Consider the following 13,331-nt stretch of genomic DNA (forward strand, 5'->3'; position numbering starts at 1 on the left):
CNCGGTCCCGCCCCCTGAGGCCCCGCCCCCGGCTCTCGGCAGCCCCGGCCCTGCCGGCTCCCGGTCCCACCCACCGCCCCCCGGCGGTTCTCAGGCCCGCCTCTGACCGAATGCCCCGCCCACCGCCCCTCGGCGGCTCCCGGCCCCGCCCCTAACGTCCCGACCACCGCCTCCGCGTAGGCTCCCGGTCCTTTCCTCGGAGGACCCGCCCCCGCCGGCTCGCGGGCCCGCCTTCTCGAGGCCCGGCAGCTGGGTTCAAGAGGTAGTGCAGGCCCCAGAGCCCGGTGCATTGTGGGACGCCGCAGCCAACGCCGAGCCTGCGCTGCCTCCTGGCGGGCGCCGCTGCAACAACACCCGCACCCTGGTGCACACGGCGGAGGGCTAGGGCGCCGAGCGCCGAGGGCGCAGAATCGCTGGGGTCCCGGTAAAGCATGACAATGAGCCGGATGCTTAGAGTGCGGGGCCACCTCCCGCTTACCGATAAAAGGAAACGCGAAAGCAGCGTTAAGGGTAGGGCAAGCTTTCGAAACTAGGGAAAATCATTACAAAGGGTCAAACGAAATGACGTCAAGGGGAGGGAGAAACCTGTACGCGTCGTTTTTATTTCTGGGGAAACCACAGATCCGCTCAGTCTAGAGAAGAACGGGGTTCCATGTGACAGGGGCTAAAACTGGAATCCCGAACTCTTCCCATACATGCCCCCAGGAAAAAGTTTAAATGGAATTAAACAAATTACACAAAATGTAGTGAAAATGAGAACATAACAAATGACTAGTAAGTCGCTGCTTAAATAAGATATGAACATTGTCACTACGTGGAAATACTTGTCATGCGATGTTAAGTAACAAACACAAGACAGCACGTGGCCAGTGATGTCAACTGTGGCAAATCTGCGTGTCCATGAACAGAAGCAGCAGCTTCTGAGCAGCTTAAGAGTTTAATGCGTCTTAAGGTTCTTTAGTTTTATTAGATCAGTTTTTAACGTGTCTGAGTGGTTGGGACTAATCCTAATTGTAGATGGCATTGCAATATTTCAGTGTTTTCTCACTGTAAGTAATAATTTTAAAAAGTGACTTAGGAAGAAAACATTCTGAGGCGTTAGGGAACCATGACAGTTTTGCTTGTCTGCAAACCCTGGTGGGGCACAAACAGAAAAGTACATTTAGCCAGGGAGCATATTGGTTAGCTAGCGCTGCTATCAGAAAGTGCCATAAGCTGGGGGGCTAACTCAGCAGACGTGTGCTGTCTCACAGCCCTGGAGGATGGAAGCCTGTGTTCAAGGTGTGGGCAGCGTTGGTTCCAGTTCTGAGGACTGTGAGGGAAGATTGTTCCAGGCCTCTCTCCTGGGTTGTAGATGGCCAGCTTCATGTACACGTGGCATTCTTCCTGTGTCCACATATCCCCCTTTTATAAGAACACCAGTCAGATTAGATTTGGGGTCCATTCTATTCCAGCATGCCCTCATCTTAACTAATTACATCTGCAATCACCTGATTTCCAAATAAGGTTATATTCTGAGGTACTGGGGCTTAGGACTTTAGCCTGTCAGTGGGCAAGGAGGGGGACAATTCAAACACACCTGGCGATTCAAAGTGTAATCTTTGGAAAATCACACAAACTGAATGACAAAAACAGTCATAATTAACAATAATGTACATGATCTTAAATGTATCAGAAAGCCAACAGTGGGCACTGAGGCTCACATTTGAAATCCCAGCACTTTGGGAGGCTGAGAGGGGAGGATCGCTTGAGCTCAGAAGTTAGAGACCAGCGTGGGCAAGATAGCCAGACCCGGTCTCCACAAAAATAAGAAAGTTATCCAGGCATAATGGTGCCCACCATAGCCCCAGCTATTCAGTAGGCTGAGGCAGGAGGATCACTTGAGCCTGGGAGTTCAAGGCTGCAATCAGCAATGATCACATCACTGTACTCCAGGCTGGGTGATAGAGTGAGCTCTATCTCTTAAAAAAAAAAAAAAGAAAAGCTAAACAGTTAAATACAGTCAAACCAAATTGATTACAATGTTTTTGTTTCTGTTTAACACCTTTCCGGCCTTTCCAGTTTAACTCCGAGATGTTAATGAGCTCAGACAGCCTAGAGGCCGTGAAGCCTACATGGCGTATCTAACATGCCTGGACTCCGGTCCAAATGCCTGAGACAGGTGTAGGGGCAGCGGCTCTTGCATTTGAACCTCAGGAACATGAGAGGACATGGGTTGGCAGTTATGGGAAACAGCATCCCCATTCTTGGATGGCACACACAATCCTTCCTGCTGAAGAACTCAGCGCTCTAGTTCAAGTTTCATAGGAGTCTGCAGAATGTGCTTGTGAACTGAGCCACCTCTATCAGCCTGACCACAGGGGTGAAATGAGAAGTTCTACAATGTCAGGGAGCACTGGCCCTGCCTCCTGAGGTGGTGGGGACTTAGTGGATCTCAGAGAATTGAAGCCCTGCCTGGCACTGTGGGATCAGTTTTTTTCTTGCAGGAGTCTGTCTACAAGAACCAGAAGCCCTGTCGGCGGTGTACGGATATGGATGACAGCTGGCTCTCCAGAAATAAAAGCTCTGATGTGTGGTGTCTGCAGATGCCTGTGCTGTAATACTGCCACCCTCACTGATTTCAAGCTACTGACATGAAGTCACTGAACAAGGAGCTGGGGCCCAGGTGACTGAGTTAACAGGGTCTCAAAGTGGAGAAGCTACTGGCAGGGAGCTGTATCTGGGAGCACCATGGGGGAAAAGCAGACAGAAGCAGCAGCCCTTGGGGGTTAGGAGCAGAACCTCCACCTGGCAGCAGTGGGCGAGGGGAGCTGGGAGCCATGGGCAGTGGGTCAGTCCAGGGAGGAGCAGCAGGGGTAGGGAATGGCAGGGAGCCCCAACACACCAGGAGGAAGCGTGTTCTTTCGGAACGTAAAAGGGGGCAATCTGAATTTTCAGACGGGAGGAAAACACCCTTCTTTCACTTCTCCCCCAGGAGACCTTGCCAGGAAAGTAGATATTTAGGTTAGAGCGTCCAGGGCTCACACCGGTGTTTCTTTTTTTAATCACCAAGGTAATTTCTATGTGGGCTTCCTCCCCAGTTTAGCGACTTGGTATCCAGGTGAGCCTCGAGAAGGCCATATGGTCTCCTGTTAGAGCAGGGGAAGCTCGTGCTAAATCAGGTAACAGAACTGAGACACAGGTGGGTCTCCTGTGTCTCATACTGGCTCTTAGGAGCACTAGGGGCTGCTGGGGAGTGGGAGCGAGGCCAGAGCCTATTTTCTCGTGCCTGGCTGGCCCTGTGGCGTTCTCTCACTGCTTTCAGCACTGTTCTCAGGCCATAAATCCCCCACACTTGCTGGAGTGATCTTGCCCACAGTCAAATCTGATCAGCCATAAGCTCATTCCTGCTTAGAAACCTTGTTGCGCCAGGTTCAACCTCTTTTGTGCCGGACCTGAGGCCTCTCCGGATCTGACCTCCACTCAGCTCCCCACCTTCGTTCACTGCCAGCCCCTGGTGACTTCACTGAACCCAGGTTCCCATTTCCCAACAAGCTTTGTTTGCTTCGAATTCTAGGCCTTTGCGTTTTTTCCCCCCTGAATTTTATCTCTTTTCCATAGTTCCCTCAGTCTATTCCCATGCCAGGAATCTCGAGTCACATCTATAGTTTTACTGTTATTATGATATACCTTTTTTTTTTTTAGTAGAGATGGGGTTTCACCATATTGGTCAGGCTGGTCTTGAACTCCTGACCTCAGATGACCCACCTGTCTCGGCCTCCCAAAGTACCTGGGATTACAGGTGTGAGCCATCACACCCGGCCTCACTGTCTTTTTTATTATGGTAAAATATTTAAGATAAAGTTTGCCATTTTAGTCATTTTTAAGTATAGAGCTCAATAGCATTAACTATATTCATAATGTTAGGCAACCATCAACACTATCCAAAACTTGTCATCACCCATAAGATAAACTCCGTATCTATTAAACCAATAATTTCCACTCCCCCCTCCCCTTGGACCCCAGTGAGTTCGAATCTGCTTTCTGTCTCTATGAATTTCCATGTTCTAGGTATTTCATATAAATGGAATCATGCAATATTTGCCTATTTGTGTCTGGCTTCTTTCATTCAGTATAATGTTTTCAAGGTTCATCCATGTTGTAGCATGTGTCAGAATTTCATTTCTTGTTTTTTTGTTGTTGTTGTTTTTGGTTTTGGTTTTGGGGACGGAGTCTTGCTCTGTCACCCAGTCTGGAGTGCAGTGGCACTATCTCACTGCAGCCTCCATCTCCTGGGCTTAAGTGATCCTCCCACCTCACCTCCCAAGTAGCTGGGACTACAGGCATGTGCCATCACGCCTGGCTGATTTTTGTATTTTTTGTAGAGACAGGGTTTTGTCATGTTGCCCAGGCTGGTGTTGAACCCCTGGGCTCCACCAGCAATCCACCCACCTTGGCCTCCCAAAGTACTGGGATTACAGGTATGAGCCACCATGCCTGACCTGACCTTCATTTCTTTTTATGGCTGAATAGTACATATATATTGTATTATTGTATATTGTACATAAACATTCTTTTTTGTTTATTCATGTGATGAACACTTGGATTGTTCCCACATTTTGGCTATCGTGAATAATGTTGCAGTGAACATTAGCTTACACTTCACATATGTTTTCACCTTCTTATAAGACCTTATTTCCACTGTAGACCCTAGTCATGGGCCATCCCCATGCAAAATGAGGAAGGAAGCTGCCCCATCTTCTTTCTGTGTCCTCACCTTCCCGGCACGGGGTGTTGCTAGCAACAGGTATGACTCATTCATGGTGGAATTTTTGGCACGAATAGGACAGGGCAATCTTGCAGACACTCCTCAAATCATCCCAGAGACACACCACATACTTGGCATGGCTAAAAAGCAAAGTCGCACCAGGACAAATCCTCTCAAGTCTGAGACACTCTAACAGGAAGTGGGCTTCCTGGAGTCGAGTATTAGTAGGCATACTGTGTTTCCTTGATGTAGCCTTTGTGCAAAGGGTTCGAGATTGCAAAAGAGGATGTGACCATAAGAAGGAAGCAAACAGGAACATTGAGAATAAGCCTGGAAGTCTGTTTTGTCTTCCCTTCAATGTTCACAGCTGGTTCCAAGACAAGGTGTTGCAAGGCAGATGAAGAGGAGTCGCCAGGTGCTGCGTCACCAGCTGTTTCTTGGGAACCCTGATGCACTTCTGGCTCACTCTCCATACCCAAGTCTGTACTCAGCGCACACCTGTTAACTGAATTCACTTAGAGAGGAAAGCTCTTAAGCATTCAGGCAGTATCAGCCCTGGGCAAGAAACTTGAAGAGCACACATTTTGGCTTTTATGTCTGACTGCCTCTCTTTCTCTTTGTAGATCTTCCATCTCCCTCCTTCAGTTACTGACTCTTAATCCCTCACCCCCTCCCCCATTCTCCTCCACAGAAAAGTATACCTGTTTATTGAAAGTCTCTTATATACTAATTCATACTAAGGTATAAATGACTGAAAGTAGCTTACTGTACTGCCCTTTGCAAGAATAGTTACATTTTTCACAATAATAATTTCACCAGTGATACATTTTTTCTTTTTTCTTTATTTTAAAGACAGTCAGCATCTCCCTATGTTGCCCAAGGTGGTCTCAAACTCCTGGGCTCAAGTGACCCGCCTGCCACAGCCTCCCAAACTGCTGGGATTACAGGTTTGAGCCACTGCCTGGCCCAGTGATAGATTTAATGTAATAAAATCCAAGAGTTGGAGAAAGACATACTATGCTAACACCAATCAAAAGAAAGCTGCAGGCCGGACATAGTGGCTCAAGCCTATAATCCCAGCACTTTGGGAGGCCCAGGCAGGCAGATCACTTGAGGTTAGGAGTTTAGGAAGTTTGAGACCTAGCCTGGCTAACAGGTAAACCTCATCTCTACAAAAAAAAAAAAAAAAATATTATATAATATATTATAATATTTATATAGATATGCACACAAACAAAAATTAGCTTGGCATGGTGGTGCATGCCTGTAATCCCAACTACTTGGGAGGCTGAGGCAGGAGAATTTCTTGAACCCAGGAGGTAGAGGTTGCAGTGAGCCGAGATCAAGCGACTGCACTCCAGCCTAGGCGACAGAGCAAGACTCCATTTCAAAAAAAAGAAAAAAGAAAACTGGAGTAGCTATATTAATTTCAGACATAGTAGACTTTTAAGAAAGGAAAATTATCAGGGATAAAGAGGAACATTACATAATGACAAACAGGTCAATTCTCCAGGAAGACATCACAATATTCAATGTGTATATGCCTAACAACAGCATCCAAATAGATGAGGCAAAAACGGATAGACCTGCAGGGAGAAATATTGTAATTGGAGACTTCAGCACTCCTCTATCAGAAGTGGACAGATCCAGCAGGCAGAGAATCAGTAAAGATACAGCTGAACTCAACAGCACCATCAATCAACTGAATATAATTCACATCTACAGAATACTTTATCAAGCAACAGCAAATTATGAATTCTTCTTAAGCGCACATGGAACACTGACAAAGGTAGACCACATTCTGGATAAAATACATCTTAAGAAATGTAAAAGAATGGAACTCATTCAAAATATGCTCTCAGACCACAATGGAATTAAACTAGAAATCAATAGCAGAAAAATAGCTGGAAAATTCTCAGATATTTGGAGATTAAACAACATAATTTGGAGGACAGGGGTGGGAGGAGGGAGAGGATCAGGCAGAACAGCTAATGGATGCTGGGCTTTATACCTGGGGGATGGGATGATCTGTGCAGCAAACCACCATGGCACACGTTTACCTATGTAACAAACATGCATATCCTACACATGTACCCCACACTTAAAAGTTGGAAATAAAACACATAATTCTAAATAATACATGGAAGAAGTCTCAAGAAATATTTTTAAACATTTTGAAGTAAATGAAAATGAAAATATCATTTATCAAAATTTTTAGGTGCAGTGAAAGCAATGCAGAGAGATAAATTTATAGCATTGAATGGAAATATGAGAACAGAAGAAATATCCAAAGCCAGCAACCTAAGCTTGCACCTTAGGAAAATTTAAAAAGAGCAAAATAAATACAAAGTAAACAGAAGAGCTGGGCGCCTCACACCTGTAATCCCAGCACTTTGGGAGGCCGAGGCAGGTGGATCACTTGAGTCCAAGAGTTTGAGATCAGCCTGAGCAACATGGTAAAATCCCATCTATACAAAATATACAAAAATTAGCTGGGCATGGTGGCACGTGCCTGTAGTCGCAGCTACTTGGGAGGCTGAGGAACTAGAATTGTTTGAACATTGGAGGCAGTGGTTGCAGTGAGTTGAGTTTGTGCCACTGTACTCTAGCCTGGGTGGCAGAGTGAGGCCCTGTCCAAAAAAAAAAAAAAAGCAAAAGCCCCCCAAAACCCCACAAAGTAAACAGAAGAAAAGAAATAAAAATTAGGCTAGAAATCAAAGAAACTGAAAACAGGAAATCAATAGAGAAAATCAACAAAACTAAAAACTGGTTTGTTGAAAGTATCAATAAAATTGATAAATCTGACTGGGTTCGGTGACTCATGCCTGTAATCCTAGGGATCAGGAGGCTGAGACAGGAAGATTGCTTGAGGCCAGGATTTTGAGACCAGTCTGGGCTCATGACGTTTCATGAGACCCCATCTCTACAAAAACATAAAAAAATTAGCTGGGTGTGGTAGCATGTGCCTGTAGTCCTAGCTACTCCAGAGGCTGAGGTCAGAGGATCGTTTGAGCCCGGGAGGTCAAGGCTGCAGTGAGGTATGACTGCACCAAGTGAGACCCTGTCTCTAAAAAAAAAAAAAAAAAAAATACCCCCGGGACTAGGCAAAAAGGCAAAAAAAAAAAAAAAAAAAAAAAAAAGGAGAGAGAGAGAGAGAAACACAAATTACTATTATCAGAGATGAAAGAAGAGAGGCCATCACTACCGATCCCATGGCATTAAAAGGATAATTAAAGAATATTATGAACAACTATGCCCAGAAATTTGATAACTTAGATAAAATGGACCAATTCCTTGAACTCACATAAGGAGAAGTAGATAATTTGAATAGATCTATACCTATTAAATAAATCAAATCAATAATTATTAACCTCCCAAAACAGAAAGCACCAGGCCCAGATGGTTTCACTAGTGAATTCTATGAGATGGTTAAGGAAGAAATGACATAAATTCTATACAATCTCTTCCAGAAAATAGAAGCAGCGGGAGTACCTCCCATTTCATTCTATAAAAGACAGCATATGGCCGGGCACAGTGGCTAACTCCTGTAATCCCAGCACTTTGGGAAGTTGAAGTGGGTGGATCATGAGGTCAGGAGTTTGAGACCAACCTGGCCAACATGGTGAAACCCCGTCTCTACTAAAAATACAAACATTAGCTGGGTATGGTGGCGGTTGCCTGTAATCCCAGCAACTCAGGAGGCTGAGGCAGGAGAATCCTTTGAACCCAGGAGGCAGAGGTTGCAGTGAGCCAAGATCATGCCATTGCACTCCAGCTTGGGCAACAGGGTGAGACTCCGTCTCAAAAAAAGAAAAAACAAAAAAACAAAAAACAAAAAAAAACAGCATACCTAATACCAAAACTAGACAAAGGCACTACAAGAAAAGAAAACTATAGACCAATATCTTTCATGAACATAGATGCAAAAATCCTCAACAAATTGTTAGCAAATTGAATACAACAATGTTTAAAAAGAATTATAGACTGGGTGTGGTGGCTCACACGTATAATCTTAGTATTTTGGGAGGCCAAGGCAGGAGGAACATATGAGCTCACAAGTTTGAGACCAGCCTGGGCAACATAGTGAGACCCCATCTCTACAAAAAACTTAAAAATTAGCCAGGCATGGTGGTGTGTGACTGTAATCCTAGCTACTTGAGTGGCTGAGGTGGGAGGATTGCTTGAGCCTGGAAGGTTGAGGATGCAGTGAGCCATGATTGCAACACTGCACTACAGCCTGGGCAACAGAGCAAGACCCTGTCTGGAAAAAAAGAAAGTCAATTTGTGTAATCTATCACATCAATAGGCTATAGAAGAAAACTCATATGATCACAGCAATAGATGCAGAAAAAGCATTTAATAAAATTCAGCACCCGTTCATGACAAGAATTCACCCTGGGGCTTTTATAAAAATTAAGAAGATAATACTAACTTTTACCTGGGTAAATTATTCGTCAAGCATACCTGGAGAGTTGGCTCACTTTGCTAGAGTTTTTTTTTTTTTTTTAAGAGATGGAGTCTCACTCTGTCACCTAGGCTCCCGGACTGGAGTGCAATGGCACAATCTCGGCTCGCTACAACCTCCGCCTCCCAGGTTCAAACGATTCTGTTGCCTCAGCCTCCTGAGTAGCTGGGACTACAGGCATGTGCTACCACGCCTGGCTAATTTTTGTATTTTTAATAGAGACAGGGTTTCACCATGTTGGCCAGGCTGGTCTTGAACTCCTGACCTCAGATGATCTCCCTGCCTTAGCCTTCCAAAGTGCTGGGATTACAGGCGTGAGCCACCATGCCCTGCCCACCTTGCTAGAGTTTTAAGACATGTTAGAAATGTACAACCACCAAAAAGTTACCATAGGAGATTTAAACATCCGAAGAATATTTGCACTGAAGATAGATTTTGAACAAACATCATGCCACTAAGCTGGAGTGGCTCTTCCTGTCTGCCATCAGAATACTGTTCTGGATCCAGGTGGGCACATGTCAATGAAGAAAGAGCCCTTTGCTCTTTGCTGTTGGCAAAGCCCAAAGGAAATGACGGTCCTCTTGCAGGGAGCCCCAATGACGAGGTCTAGCTGGGGTGGGTGATAGCGGCCGGCTTCCCAGCCAGCAGGGAACAGACTCGGTTCTGTATTTAACCCTGTGACCCCTTTGACATTCGCCAGCAGACTTGGTCTTCAAAGCACAATGATTTAGAAAATGAGAACTATTTTCCAGAGCTAAGGAAAGGAAGGCGCTGGGGGCAAAGGGAGCAAAGTGACTGCGACAGAATCCTTTATGCTTCCAAGAGGCCTTTCACCTCGGGGCTCGCAGCAACAAATCCCTGCATTTCAGATGCCCCAGCTGCTGAATCATCACCCCTCTTGCTGTGAAAGTGTGGAAATCATGCTCTCGCTAAAGCATTTCAGCTACAGTAAGATTCAAAGTCACTTAGAAAACTGAAACATAAACACACTCAAATGCATTCAGAATCCAGAATATTACAGCCAGATGAAACCGTTTAACAGTCAACATGGTTTCTTTTTTTTTTTTAGAAGCAGGGTCTTGCTCTGTCACCCAGGCTGGAGTGCAGTGGCATGATCACAGCTCACTGCAGCCTTAACCTCCTGGGCTCAAGTGATCCTCCCACCTCAGCCTATCAAGGAGCTAGGACTACAGGCATGCACCACCACACCTAATTTTGTTTATTTTTTGTAGAGATGAGGTCTCACTATATTGCCCAGGCTGATCTTCAACTCCTGGGATTAACCGATTTTCCTGCTTCGGCCTCCCAGAGTGCTATGATTATACAGGCCTGAGCCACCGCACCCATCCTAATAATGCCCCATTTAATAAATGAAGAAACCCCAGCCCAGAGGGACTAAAAATCTGGCCCAAGCACATGCAGCAAGGAGAGGTAATACAGTGGAACAGCATCAAACAGATGTGGGGGGCACAGTGGCTGACACCTGTAATCCTAGCACTTTGGGAGGCAGAGGTGGGTGGATGACTTGAGATCAGGAATTTGAGACCAGCCTGGTCAACATGGTGAAACCCCTTCTTTGCTAAAAATACAAAAATTAGCCAGGCATGGTGGCAGGCGCCCACAATCCCAGCTACTTGGGAGGCTGAGGTGGGAGAATCACTTGAACCCAGGAGGCGGAGGTTGCTGCGAGCCTAGATTGTGCCGCTGCACTCCAGCCTGGGTGACAGAGCAAGACTCCGTCTCAAAAAAAAAAAAAAAAAAAAAAAAAAAAAAAAAAGAAACAGATCTGGGCTTGATTTACAAACTCGAAGAAGTCATTTTACCAACCTGAGCTCATTTCTTCATCTGTGAAGTGGGGAAAGAAGTAAGAATCATCGCATAGGTCTGGTGTGGAAATTAAGACAGAGATCCTGAGAAGCACCACATAGGGTTGCCACGTGAAAGTGCTCGATAACTGTTATTTTTCTTTGTTTTGATTCCTGGAATCAGAGCTGGTTCTCAGCGCCTGGGCTCTGGGATCCCAGTTCATCCCTTTTTCCTCTGGTCCAGATGACAACCACAGGTAGTGTATTTGCCAGGACTAGGTCAGGTTGGAAATGAAAGAGATCCCTGGGTATGTTACAGTGGCTGTCCAGCACACAAGACACTGACCTGGACCTAATTAATGATCTGTTAACAAAGAGATGAGGAAATTTCCCCTGTTGCCCCAGGATTGCCCACATCTGTATTTTCAGCCCTGATCTCTTTTCCCAGGACTCTCGACTAATTCTGGAATTGTTTCACATCTGTATACACACACACACACACACACACACACACACACACACACACATATATATTTTGAGATGGAGTCTTGCTCTGTCACTCAGGCTGGAGTAAAGTGGTGGGATCTCAGCTTACTGCAAGCTCCGCCTCTCGAGTTCACATGATTCTCCTGCCTCAGCCTCCCAAGTAGCTGGGATTATAGGCACACACCACCACGCCCAGCTAATTTTTGTATTTTTAGTAGATGCGGGGTTTCACCATGTTGGCCAGGCTGGTCGCGAACTCCTGACCGCAGGTAATCCACCTGCCTTGGCCTCCCGAAGTGGTAGGATTGATTATAGGCATGAATCACTGCATCTGGCTTTTTTTTTTTTTAATTTTTTTTTGAGCCAGTGTCTCACTCTATCATCCAGGCTGGAGTATAGTAGCTTTATAACGACTCACTGCAGCCTCAATCTCATGGGCTCAAGCGAATCTCCCACCTCAACCTTCCAAGTACCTGGGACTACAGGCTCACACCACCACACACGGTAATTTTTTAAAACTTTTTGTAGAGACGGGATTTTGCCATGTTGACCAGGCTAGTCTTGAACTCCCGGCCTCCACCAGAGATCCACCCACCTTGGGCTCCCAAAGCTCTGGGATTCCAGGTATGAGCTACCATGCCTGGCCTTGCATACGTCTCAAAAGAACTTATGCAAAAGAGAACTCTTGATTCCACCTTTCCTTTGCCCACCCAGATCTCCTTCTTCAGGCATCGTCATCTTTAAAAAGGCACCATAATCCACTCAGTAACTTAGACCAAAACTGTAGGAATTTCCCTAGATTTCTTTTTTTTTAAATCTTCTTTATCGCTTGTGGAATCCATGTTCGAAATGCACCCAAGTCCACTCTCCACTTTTACTGTACCACCCTCCCCTCCAGCCAAATCCTCATGCCAGTGACCTTTTAAAAATATGTACCATATCAAGTTTTCCCTCTGCTTGCAGCTTTCCAACAATTTCCCACTGCACTTAGAAAAAAATCCAGACTCCTTTCTCTGAGTCACACATTCTCTGTGATGGCCCCAGGCTATTTCTCTAACTCATATTGTACCCACTCTCTGTTCACTCACTGTGCTCTGGACAAATCGGCCTTGTTTCTGTGCCTCAAGTGTGTCAAGCTCAGTCCTGCCTGAGGGCCTTTGCACCATCTGTGACTCTGCCTGGGATGCTCTGCTAGCAGACCTCTGTGTGGTAGGCTCCTTCAGAACTTAGCCTAATGTCATGATCTCAGATCACCCGACACAAGAAGCCACCCATTCACTGTTACGCCATTTTATTTTAATTCCCAGCTCTTATCGCTGTTTGATAATTTTCTTGGTTATTTCTTTAGATTTTGTGTGCATGTGTTTTTTGGTTCATTTTTGTTTTTTGTTTTTTTGAGACAGAGTGTTGCTCTATCTCCCAGGCTGGAGTACAATGGCATGATCTTGGCTCAACCTCTGCCTCCCGAGCTCAAGCGATCCTCCTACCTCAGGCTCCCAAGTAGCTGGGACCACAGATATGCGCCACTATGACCTGCTAAGTTTTTGTATTTTTGGTAGAGACCAGGTTTCACCATGTTGCCCAGGCTGGTCTCAAATTCCTGAGATCCGCCCGCCTTGGCCTCCCAAAGTGCTGGGATTACAGGCGTGACCCACCGTGCCTGGCCTTCACTTTGGTATTTTATTATCCATTTTGGAAATGAGTAATCTGGAAGAAACTAGATAGTTTAGGGTCAGACAGCTCATGAGTGTCAGAATTTGAGATTGAGGACATGTGTGTGCAGACTCCCCATTATGTGTGTGCTCTTGCACCTCTGCACTTCCATGAA

This window comes from Rhinopithecus bieti, unplaced genomic scaffold (assembly GCF_001698545.2).
Source record: "Rhinopithecus bieti isolate Rb0 unplaced genomic scaffold, ASM169854v2 scaffold_315, whole genome shotgun sequence".
NCBI classification, from domain to species: domain Eukaryota; kingdom Metazoa; phylum Chordata; class Mammalia; order Primates; family Cercopithecidae; genus Rhinopithecus; species Rhinopithecus bieti.